The 11786-nt window shown below is 62.0% G+C and overlaps 1 protein-coding gene across 1 annotated transcript in view; it reads right to left on the minus strand.

The window, feature by feature from the left end:
- Nucleotides 1–11780, minus strand: part of ADCY1 (adenylate cyclase 1) — a 115984-nt gene extending 104204 nt beyond the window's left edge. The window contains exon 1 of the mRNA XM_029233845.1: nt 11184–11780. The gene's annotated coding sequence lies outside the window, so the exon portion shown is untranslated. The remainder of the gene's footprint in view (nt 1–11183) is intronic.
- Nucleotides 11781–11786: the final 6 nt, after the last annotated feature.

Consider the following 11786-nt stretch of genomic DNA (forward strand, 5'->3'; position numbering starts at 1 on the left):
CTCCGGGAGCAGCGGCAGACCACCCCTCGGGCTCTCCGGGAACAGCGGCAGACCACCCCTCGGGCTCCAGGAAGGCCCCAAGGCAACACCTGGGCCGGGGGAGTTAGCAGCCATTCCGGGCAGAATTGCCCAGCCCAGGGGAGCCCACGGCTTCTTGCCACGGATGGCAGTCGGCAGCAGTGGAACTGTGCCCGGGCACCTCTAAGGCCCACGTGGGAAACTGCCACTTGGCCCGGGAAAGACTAGTGCCACGTGTTGGTGCCCCTCAGAGGACCTCCTCCCAGATGGGGATGTCCAAGGGGCTCCCACTCCAGGGGGACCCCCCAGCACTGGACACTAGCCAAACGGACGTCTCTTTGGCGTGGGGAGACAGCAATCCAGAAGAAAGCCCCTCCTCCGGGGCCCGACCACTGGCTTCTGGGCTCCGAGGCTGGGCTGGGGCTGGCACACAAGTGACCAGCACGACCACACCCGGCCTGGGGCTGTTTTCCCAGGGGACGATGGCACCAGGACCGCTGCGGCTCTCACGGCCCCAGCCAAGGGGCTGCTCACGGCCTGGTCCCCACGTGGACCCAGGAGTGTGGTCTGCACTGCACCTCTTCCCTGAGGGAGACCCCACGCTGGCGCCAATTCCACAGGGCCCGGGCGGGTGGGGCATAATCCCACCTGGCCAAGAGTCCCCCAGCACAGTGACCACGCCCAGTGTAGACACAGGGCCCAGCCTCACCCCTGGGACCCTTGCCCCCCAAACTCCCCATCTCATAAGGGGCCATCTCAGAATGGGGGGCTGAGCTGAGAGACAGAGCTAAGCACCCCGTTGGTGCTGAAGCACGTGTGGGCTGAGTTTCAGACATTCACACCCCCGACCCTCTGTCCCCCAGTGGAATTCCGCTGCGCTGGGCTTCCCGCAAAGGCTCCTCTGCAGAGCGCTTGGTCAGCCCCAAGCATGTAAAGACAGAAGAAGCCAAACAGGGAAAGCACAAGCGCCTGCGTCAGACCTGGACCACCCGGAGGGCCCTGCCCCGTCCCCAAAGGGCCTCAGGAAGGAAGGGCAGACACTTCAGATTTACAAGCTGGGCAGTTAAACGGGAAACGTGTGCCCCTGGTGTCCTCAGAGGGACCCTTCATAAGGGGGAATAACACACACACACACCACAAAGAAAAAAACAAAAATTTTAAAAGGTTCATGGCAGTTTGGAAAAGAGTTCAAATATATGCACAAGATCGTCCCCCCGTCACTGCACCCACACCCCCAGTTGCTGCACCCACACCCCCGGTCGCTGCTCTCACACTCCCGTGGTCTCCAGGACAACGTCCCGCCTCCACGGCAGGCCTGAGACCCGAGGAGCCCCGTGCTCTGCCCACTTTCCCAGGCCGGCCGCTCACCTGTCCCCCTTCCCCCATCCACGTACAGAGCGTGTCCCACCCCAAATGCCCCCGCGGCCCATGCAGCGCGCAGCTCTGGGGAGCCCACGCTCTCCCCTCGGCACTCCTCCCGCTCACTGATGCCTCTGCCCGCAAGGGTTCCCCTCCTTTCACTCGGCGGCCTCCTGACCCCCCAATCCCGAGGCACCCCAAGATCACCCCTACTCAGCATTCAAACTCCTCCACTGAACTTGATCCATTTTCAATCTGCTGCCGCCCAGACTGTCCCCAGCACGGGACCCGGGGCCCGTCCTGCAGAGAAGCCAGGTGTGTGGACTCGAGGGTGCGGCTCCAAGGACGTCCTCCTCAGTCACAGAGGGCAGTGCGGTCACAAGACAAGGAGGGAGCTGCTGCCCAACGCACCCACCCCCCGCTCCACCACTCCCTGACTCCCCACATGCCCCGCACCCCACCCTGCAGAGCCGCTGTGCGCTTGGTCTGTGGGCCAGGCCCTAAGACCCCTGGGTCCCTCTCACCTCCTTTCCAAGGGTGCTCACAGGGGGACCCATTCATTCCCACCTCTACTCAGTCACCGCAAGCCGGGTGGCACTCTTGTCGTCTTTTCAAGCATAGCTGGCTTTTCAACATCGCTCACAAGTGTGTTGTCAAATTAATGTAATTGCTTCTTAGCTCTGTTTTCCAATTAATAGAAGTATTTTAGGGCTACCATCTTTCGAAAGAAGAAGGGCAGAATGTCGGTAACTGTTGGGGCTGAGGGCTTCTACCCAAGAAATCACCACGCTGGTCCTTCTACTCTTGTGTATGATTGAAGTTTCCGTAATAAAAATAAAATAAAAACAAGTTATTTTTTAAAAGATTCTGATGGGCTCTTGTGAGCTCCTGCCGTTGGGTTTCTAAGCCCCAAGGCTGAGGCCCGCTGGGCTGTGGTCACCACACCTAGGTAGGGGCAGGGGGACCCAGGCACAGTGCTATGTAACCCTCGGCATCTTCATCAAGGGCACCTCCTGGTGTTGGGGTCCCGGCTCACCCCACCTGCTGGTGCATGAGTGAGCTGGGCCACAGGACCGTGTGCCTCCAAGTCCCACCCACCCGTCCACAGCACCTGCAGTATTTCAGCGCCTCCGTTCACCTTTACACACCTGGACGCCGACTCTATCCACAAAGAAGATCTCACCCCACTGCCCATTTCTGACCCTTGAACAAACTGGACTTCAGAAAAGGGTCCCACTGCACAGGGTGCTCCCGGGACACAGTGAGTACCCAGGAACCACCTGTGATTCCTGCAGGTAAGGATCTGCTTTAAAATAAAGCATCAGGGGCTTCCCTGGTGGCACAGTGGTTAAGAATCCGCCTGCCAAAGCAGGGGACATGGGTTTGAACCCTGGGCCGGGAAGACCTCACATGCCGCAGAGCAACTAAGCCCGTGCGCCACAACTACTGAGCCTGCGCTCTAGAGCCCGCGAGCCACAGCTACCAAGCCTGCACGCCTAGAGCCCGTGCTCTGCAACGAGAGAAGCCACCGCAATGAGAAGCCTGCGCACCTCAACGAAGAGTAGCCCCGCTCGCCGCAACTAGAGAAAGCCTGCACGCGGCGATGAAGACCCAACGCAGCCAAAAATAAATAAATAATTTTTTTAAAAATTAAAAAAAAATAAAATAAAGCATCAGAGATATTTCCAAATCCTTAGGCTAAACCAGTGATTCCCCAGATGTGCTCACTGAGCTTCTCATCCACGCAGCAGGGCACATGTGTTTGGGAAAGCAGCCATCTTGCAAAACAAGTTCAAAGAGCACACATTTCAGATCCCTTTGGCCACGGTTGATTCAGGAGGCAACGCCTTCTCTTAACAAGACAGTGTTTCTCCCATAAGGAAACTAGGCAAAGGTACTAAGAAAAATGCACTAACGATTTCACAGAAGGTCATCACCCCAGCATACGGCTCCCCCTCCCACCAATGTCCACGACCAAGTTCTCCCAGCAGCAGTGGGCAGAGTGTCCCAGAGCGGACGCCTCCCTCAGATGCTCACATGCAGCACAAGACTGCCAGTGCAGGTGTGGGAAGCACCCTTGGAAGAATGCAGTCTCACACAGGCTCATCAGGCAGCTGCTGAGAAGGGCGCCAGGGGGACAGTGCACGGGACAAGAGGCCACACAGGAGGGCCGGCCGGAGGGCCAGGGTCCCAGGCACGGCCCAGGTTCGAGGGGGCAGGCCCTGCTGTGGTCGGTCATTCTCCTTGTCCAGAGTGTGGCATCTGACATCCCCCACCCTGGGCACATGGTGCCTTGGGCCCCATACGAGCCACTGCATGAACAACAAGACCCATCCGTGCATCAGAGTCAGCTGTGCTCCCGGGAAGCCAGGGTCTACGTCAGCAAAGGAAAAGCTGGACCCTGATATAGTCACTCTGTACTTCAGAATCAAACTAGAAAGCTGCCTTCAGACTGGGAATGTGCCCACAGGGAGGGCTTCCCCCTCTGCAGGGTGTGGACAGCAGGAGGGAGCACCCAGCATGTCCAGTGACCCTGACGCACCACGGATGGGAGTCCCGTCCCCAGGGTCGCTCTCCTGGGCATCCTGTCCCCCTGCACCCGGATCCCTCACCAGGACATCCCCTCCACCTACCTGCACGAGGGGCCCCTCACCTGGGATCCCTCATAAGCACCCTGGTTCTGGGCCTGCAGCAGCCCCGCTGCCCACAGGATCCCCACAGGCTGCGACTGCCTGGCCAGGCCCCCTTCCAAGCTGCACTGCCCACCTTGGCAAGTGCCCCCAACTCCAGACCTAGACACACAACGGCCCTGCTTGCTGTCCCTGTGCCCAGGCTGTGGGCCCTCAGATCACAGACCCTGTACCAAGCCTGACATAGGCAGGTGCTGGATTCTAAAAGAAGAGTGGGTGGCCTCAAACCCAGACACCCAGACTCTGCAGGTCTGGGGTGGGCCTCAGGGCTCTGGATGCCACCAACACATGCACACCCACGTGAACACACTCACATCCCTGCACACCAGGGTGCACGCACGTGTGTACACACGGGCACCTACGTGTGCACACACAGGCACGTACATTACACGTGTGCACTCATGCACGCGCACACGTCCACAACACGCGCAGGCGCGCGCAGAGGCCCCGCCCCCAGAGCTGCAGGCATGCTCTGCACAGCCCCCCCCCAGAGAACCCTGGCAGCTCGGTATCAAGGCAGATCCCACCACTCTCCAATCCAAGAAGACAGGGTCCAGGAGGGAAGGGGACAGAGCAGGATCCAGGGGGGACGAAGACCGGAGGGCCGCAGATGCGGCAGTGAGGGACAGCCTGCAGTGGGTGGGGACGCCGCGTCAGCCCCATGCCACATCCCGCACGTGGACGTGAGCCCGAGGAAGCCCAGCCTGCCCTGCCTGGACTGACGCAAAGCAGACAGAGGGCAGAGGGACACAGCCGGTAGGGGTCCCGGCCCTTGTCACTCTTCCCCAAGGGTCTCAGTCCTACACACACGGCCCCCTCACCCGACCTCCCCACCTGGGCAGAGCCTGGGGCCTGGTGTCATTTCATGCACTGGTCGTGGAGTTGGAGGGCCCCGGGCCCCATTTCCCTCGGGGGAGACACGTCCACCCGGAAAACAGTAAAAATAATCAGAGTGTGTTGCGTGAACACGTGTGAGCGCGCCTGTGAGTGTGCATGTGGGTGTGTTCCTGTGTGAGCGTGCAAGGGTGTGTGTTTATGTGTGCATGCATGTACACACGTGAGTGTGAGAGCACGTGCGTACAAGTGGGAATGTGCGTGAGCATGCTTGTATGTGCATTTGTGTGGGTGTGAGTGTGCACTTGAGTGTGTTTGTATGTGTGCATGCACATGCGTGTGAGAGAGACGACGGACCACATGTGACTCACATCCTCAAACATGGCGGAACCCAGCACTTTAGGGGCGGGAAGGTCTTTTCTGCCTGCCTGGCTCAGCCCCTCGGTGCAAACTAAGGTGCCTGCAGTCCGGGAACAGGGTCTCACCTGGAGGTGCAGGGGCGGGATGGTGGCCCAGGCCTCCTGGCTGCCATGCGGCCCTTCCTGCCCCACCGCCAGCCCCTGCCCAGCCTGGCACGTGGACGAGCGAAGCCCTGGCCCTGGGGAGGCCTCAGCACAGACACAGCCCTCTGGCTGCCGCTGCTGGGCTGTGCTACGGGAGGGCTCCCAACAGCACACCGGCCGGAAGCGATGGAAACACCCAAAGGGCACAGTCTGGACAGACGGCCTGCCACCGGCATCCTGCGTGTCTCTTTCAGCGTTTGACCAAGACCAGACAGAGGGTCACCGAGGTAGGGAAAACTCGTAGGTCACAGGCTACGCTCAATTTGTGATGACAAGAGGACACTCCCACTTCACTGAGTGCTGGCCCATGCTGCGGGGAAGCCACGGTCCCAGAGGGCCACCTGCACCTACACAACCACGGGCGTGACCTCGGAGGAAACTGAGGCACAGGGTAAGTCCCCTGCCCACCGCACCACAGCTCGGAGCAGAGCCCCCGCGGTGCTGGGAATTCCGACCCACACCATTTGCGTCAGGAAATGATCCGAGGACATTTCTGGGCTCCAAGCCTGCAGGAACACAGAGCCAGCAGGAGACCCGTCAACCCAGAGGCTGGGCCCTGACCTTCTGGACCTCACAGATGTGAGGGGAGAAGGGCATCACCCCAGAACCACTGTGAGCCCATGGAAAGGGCAGCGGGTGGGGACGTTTCCCCACAGGACCCGCTTGAGGGAGACCTCCAAATATTCCTTGTGGCCCGAGCCCCAGGGCCTCCCCGCACCTGCCCTTTCTTCCACACCCTCCTCCCTGGCCCCGTGGTGACCAGCTCAGTCCCTCAGGCAGCCACCTGCAGCCCCAGGGCCCAGCAGCCCCTTGGCCTCATCTATCCAGGACCTTGGCTGGAGCGCACTGTCCTCAGGAGGCCACCCTGAGCCCCCTGTCTGCCTTGTCCCCTTCACACGCCTCCGAAGGTCACACACACTCCCCCCAGCACAGACTGCAGTTCCAGTTGTTGATCGGGGTCCCCAAAGACTAACTTTCTGGAGGGCAGGTGGTCTGGTCCCCTAGCTCGGGGCCTGGCACCCAAACGTGGATCACAGAACTGTCCAGAGAAGGTGCCCCAGCCCGAGCAGCTGCGAGGTTTCACAGCCATGTCTGCTTCGCCTGGTCCCCGGCCCTTCCACCAGGTCCACCGGGGGGCCAGACTCCAGCACATGGACAGTCTGGGGGTCCTGCGGCCACAGAGGAAAGCCTGGGGCCCACAGGACCGCCCAGAGGGGGAACAGGTGGGAACCCTCGCCCGACGCCAGGACGGTTCCCCCCCACCCAGGCCCCAGTTCCTGCTGCCCTGGTGTAGCCAGCTCTAGGTGCTTCTTAGTTAGAGCAGGCTGCTCTGGCGGGAGGATGACACAGCTGTGATGGAAACAGACCAGGTTTAGGGAGGGGACCGCCCATCAGACAAGGGGGTTGGGGAATCAGGTGTGCCCTGTGGGATGCCCGCTGGACATGAACCTGGAGGCCTGGAGGAGCCACTGGACACTGCCCAAGGCTCAGGGAGCAGCCGGGCTGTAATGTGCAGGGGGTGGAAAGCCGGGGCAGTAAGTCACTGTGGGGCTGAGCCCTGCCCAGTGACCGGAGCCAAGGCAGGTGAGCCAGAGGGTGATGGGATCCAGCCAGGGCAGGGGAGGGAGAGGGAGGGGCCGGTAGGGGGCAGTCAGGAGGCTGGGGGGTTACGTGCAGCAGGAGAGGGGCCCCACCTAGGAAAGAGCCCAGCCAGAGGAGAAGGGCCCCCGCCGGGGTGAGGGGCCGGCTGTGCGGCACGGGTGCAGAGGCGGGCTGGTCAGGAGAGGGTCCAGGGAGGCGGGGTGAGGGGAGATGCAGAGGACCAGAGGGGAAGAGGGCCAGCCAGTGGAGCAGGGGGCCATGGAGGGGGGAGGGCCCCGCCTGAGGAGGCGCTGGGCTGAGGGAGGGGCACAGGTCTGGAAGGAGGGGTGGGAGACACATAGGGGCGGGAGGCATGGGCTGCCCAAGCCCGTGTGGCGGCCGGTACAGCCAGCACACATGGTGATTCTGACAGCGGTCACGTGGCTCTACCTGCCAGCACTCACGTTCTCCTCAAGGGCTCAGACCAAACTGGAGGGGCAGGGGGAACTCTGGCTGAGCTCCCAGCTCCCCAGGACAGCAGCGATCTGTTACCCTTTCTGTGGTTCAGGCACTAAACACATTTCCTTTACGTGGACAGGCAACCAGACTGCACTGCAAGTTGCACACTGCAGTGGACCCTCGCTATCCCCCCTCTGAAAAGAGACAGCAATCCTGACCCACCTGCCCACAAAGCAGGCATCCGGGAGGGAGCCCTGGGGAGAGAGTCAGCACAGGGCGGAAGCTGGGGCTCTGCGCCCTGCACCCATCACAGGCAAGGCGCCTGAGGGGCAGGGCAGGCACCCTGAGCCAGCAACCCTTCTCCAGAGACACCCCTCCTGCCCCACCATCACTCCCCGGCAATGACCTTCACAAGCACTCCCCTGACTCTACTTCCCCACCACTCCCCAGCCAACCTGTCCCTGAGCACAGTCACCTCCTCCCAGAGCCTCCCCCCTCAAGGCTCTGTCAGTCAACAAGGGACAAATCTGGCATCTCCCCCTCCCCTCCTCCGCCACCCTCGAAGCCCCAGGACCCCAGGCTGCTGTGCTCAGCCCCCACCCCATGCCCTCCAGCCTGCCCACCGCTGCTGGTTCTGAGCAGGCCTCAGGTGTTCCTGAACGTGATGCCTTCAGTTCTGACACGTTGCCCAGTTAAATAAAAGTGACTGACTGTGTTTAGGTACAACCGGGGGGCCCTGAAAGCAAGGGGCTGGGAGAGGGGGGGGACCCAGTCCGGTCCACATTCATGGGGCTCATCCTTGGTGCTGGGCCAGGTGGGAATAAGGCCATTTCCCCCAAATTCTTTCTGCTCTAGTGGAAAGCAGCAGGCACACCCTCTCGGGGAAGGGTGGAGCCCCCCAAATTTCAGCAGTGCAGTCACATGGCCGGCTTTCTGCATGTCCACCTCGGCCTCCCAGCAACTGGGCTGGCCCCGGCTCTACAGAGCCCAAAAGCACATGGCTGCGTCCCCAGATTCCCACACACCAGGGCGGTACAGGATTGCGGCAAGAAAGCCTTAGAGCCTCCCTGCGGAGGGCCTGAGGCTCTGGGAGCCCACACTTGAACCCCGGTCTCAGTCCCCAGAGCACGCTTTCTCCGGCGAGCATATGACACGCTGCATATATGCAGCAAAGGCAGCACCCCTGCACTGACCGCCTCATTCATCCAGTCGTTCTCCTGCCTCTTTTTGGCCTCTACCCTGTGTCCTGCAGGGCTTCTGCCTGCCCCAAATTCCATCCTGCGGGAGCAGCGCTGTCAGCAGGTGAGTGTACTGCAAGATGGCAGGGAGGCGGTGAAGCGTGATTAGCAGCGGACATGCTTCGGAAACGTGGGTGCTATCTCCTTCACTGGTCTCAAATACCAAGTTGCAGAGCTCACCAAGGACAGATTTCACAGACTCCCAGAATTTTCTAATTGGAAGGGAGAATCCCTGGGGCACCATACAGTCGGATCACCACATATTTCTCTGCATCCATCCCCATCTATCTGTCAATATCACCACCACCTGTACAGACTCATGGGCTTGAATACGAACATTCTAAAGAAGCCAAAACGATTCAGAAGGGGCCTGAGATTTCAAATACGTGCTTTTCCAGTACGAACTTTCACCACAGCCCTACAGGGGAGCTGCGATGCCCTTTAGACAGGTGGGGAAACTGAGGCTCAGAAAAGGAAGGGTCTGCATTGCCCAGGGAATCACAGCCAGTAGCAGTGAAGCCCAGATGTCTGCTCCCTACGACTCCCACACCCCCACGATGGTCTCCCTTTCTTCCTAGAATACAGGAGCTCCTCTTATCCTGGGGGAGGGGCAGAGTTCTGAGTGCCCGAGGCACCTTTACAGACTCCCCCTCCCGCACCCCTCCCCCCCTCTGTTTCAATCTTTTAATTCTCTAAAAGGAATGACTACAGGCTACATAAAGCATTGGTTATTAAAAAAGAAGACAATAGTATTGCCTGTCACTGAAGCAGCTGACTGAAGCCCTGGGTGCAACCAGAACTGAGCCAGGCCCCAGCCCAGGCCTGTCCAGGCCCCCTCCCCACCTGCAGCTGACCTGGCCTCCCTCCGGGTCCTGGTAGGGAAGTTGTCCTTACTGGAGGGGCCTGGCTGGGTGGGGCGGGAGAGGGACAACCACAACACATGGGAGGGTTGTTGGGGGAGAGATACAGGGGTGCCCCCTGCGAAGGTCAAACAAGCCGCAATCAAAGCCCATAGGAGGCCTGCTGGAGAAACAAACCCTCCCCCCCCCCCCCCCCCCCCCCCCCCCCCCCTCCCATCACCTTCCTCCCCTCCCTGGGGGCACGCAGCCCTCTGGCCCTCTTCCCTTTTTTCTGCCTTTATCTCTGCCTCCTCTCTGCCTCCGGCCTTCACCCCTACTTCCCTTCCTCTCTTCCCCCCCCCCCCCAGCCCCTCTCCACACACTCCCTCCTCCTCCCCTCCCAGCCCTCACCACACACTGGCCTCTCTGGGCCCTGAAATATAGGTCCAGCATTGTGTCACTCTTGTGTGTCCCACGGCCCCTCTGACCCTGTGCATCCCGAGCATCACCGTCTGGGGGCCCCTCCCTTGGTCCTCGGGTGGTGGGTCCTTAGTGGGGCCCCAGCCCCAGCTGTCTGACACCCATCACTCCCCCCACCCCAGCTGTTCCTCCCAAAGCCAGATCTGTCCAGCTTCCCCTCCTCACCCCATCTCCTCCATCTCCCCCTTTCTCTCCCTCGATGGGCTCCCCACCCCACCCCACCCACCCCGCCCTCTTGCCAAAATGCAGCCAGAGGCAGAAACAGAACCCTCCCTCAGGGCCCTCCAAGCCCAGGTGGGATAGGCTGGGCTGCACGGAAAAGCTCCAAAAGCACCACGCGGCAAGACATCTGCCTCAGACCTCTGGGGTCCTTGGGCTGGGGAGGAGCCCACGGGCAGCAGCCGGCATGGGATCCTCGCAACGATCTTGCCCGCCAGGGAAAGACAGTGACAAAGTTCAGGCGCTGCGAGCCTGGGTGCCGGCTGCGGCAGAGCAGGTCGGAAGAGACCACAGCCCTGTGCGACCTTGGCAAACCCTGTCCCTGTGGACCCCAAACGGGTCCACAACTGGGCGCCAGGGTGGCTGGAGGGGGCCAAAGTCCTTGACCCCTTCCCACCTCCCCCATGGCGGCACGGTTGGGAGGGGGTCTCTGCAAGCGCCGCATGGGCTCCAGGCGCCAAGCGTGAGGGAGAGGCACCCTAGGCTGTGCGCACAGCCCGCAGGAATCCTGCCTGCCCTGGCCTGCTCCCCGAGCCTACTTTTCGTCCCTCCTGCGGGGATGGGCGCAGACAGACAGCGTCGGACCCGAGCTCTGGCCGCACCTGGCCGCTCACCAGCTGCCTGACCTTGCCAATCCTTGCCCTCTCCACACTAGTCTACCGGTCTCCACATTCCACACCCAGGAGCGCTTTGTGGACTGTAACTCGGAAAAGAGTCGGCCCCAGGGTGCCAGCCCCCACTGTGTCCCCAATTCTCTGAGTGACCTTGAACGTCCCCCCTCGAATTCGGGGCCTCAGTTTCCCCACCTGCCCAACCTGGCGATGCGCGCCCTCCTCCCCGCGTTCCCAGTCCCTCCCGGGCAGGTGTGTCCCAGACCGGATCGGGAGCGCGCGCGGCACTTACCGTCCTCCAGAGACGTGGGCGCTTGGCGGGGACCAAGGTAGCCGTGACCAGCAAATGCGAGGCGGCCACCACGAGCCCGAAGCCGATGGCCAGCAGGCTGCGCACGGGCAGCAGGGCATAGGACACGAAGGTGACCAAAAGGAGCTGCCAGACGCCCTGGTCGGCTGCCACCGGCACCGCTGCCCTTCCGGCGTGGGCCCCGGCGGGGCCGCCGAGCGCGAAGGGACAGCAGAGCAGCGCGAAGGTGAGGCTGAAGAGCAGCGCGAGCTGGCCGACCTGCTGCAGCTGGGGCACCTGCAGCGAGCGGACGTTGGTGACCACGAGCAGCGCCAGGAAGAGCACGCAGTGCACGGGGTGCGAGCCCTTGGCCAGGCCGGGCGCGGGCCCCGGCGCGCCCAGCAGCTCGGCCAGGGCCAGCGCGCCCGCCAGTAGGCTGAGCACGGCCAGCGCCTTCAGCGTGGCCGCCTGCTCCAGCCGCAACGTGTAGCCGCGGAACAGCGCCTCCAGCTCGGGGCACGCGAACTCCTCGTCGCACGCCCGCAGCCCGCGCCGGCCGCCCGGCCCCGCCGCCCGCTCGGCGCCCCCAGACTCGCCCGCGCCGCC

Source organism: Monodon monoceros, unplaced genomic scaffold, assembly GCF_005190385.1.
Source record: "Monodon monoceros isolate NGI ecotype Baffin Bay Population unplaced genomic scaffold, NGI_Narwhal_1 Super_Scaffold_2, whole genome shotgun sequence".
Classification (NCBI taxonomy): domain Eukaryota; kingdom Metazoa; phylum Chordata; class Mammalia; order Artiodactyla; family Monodontidae; genus Monodon; species Monodon monoceros.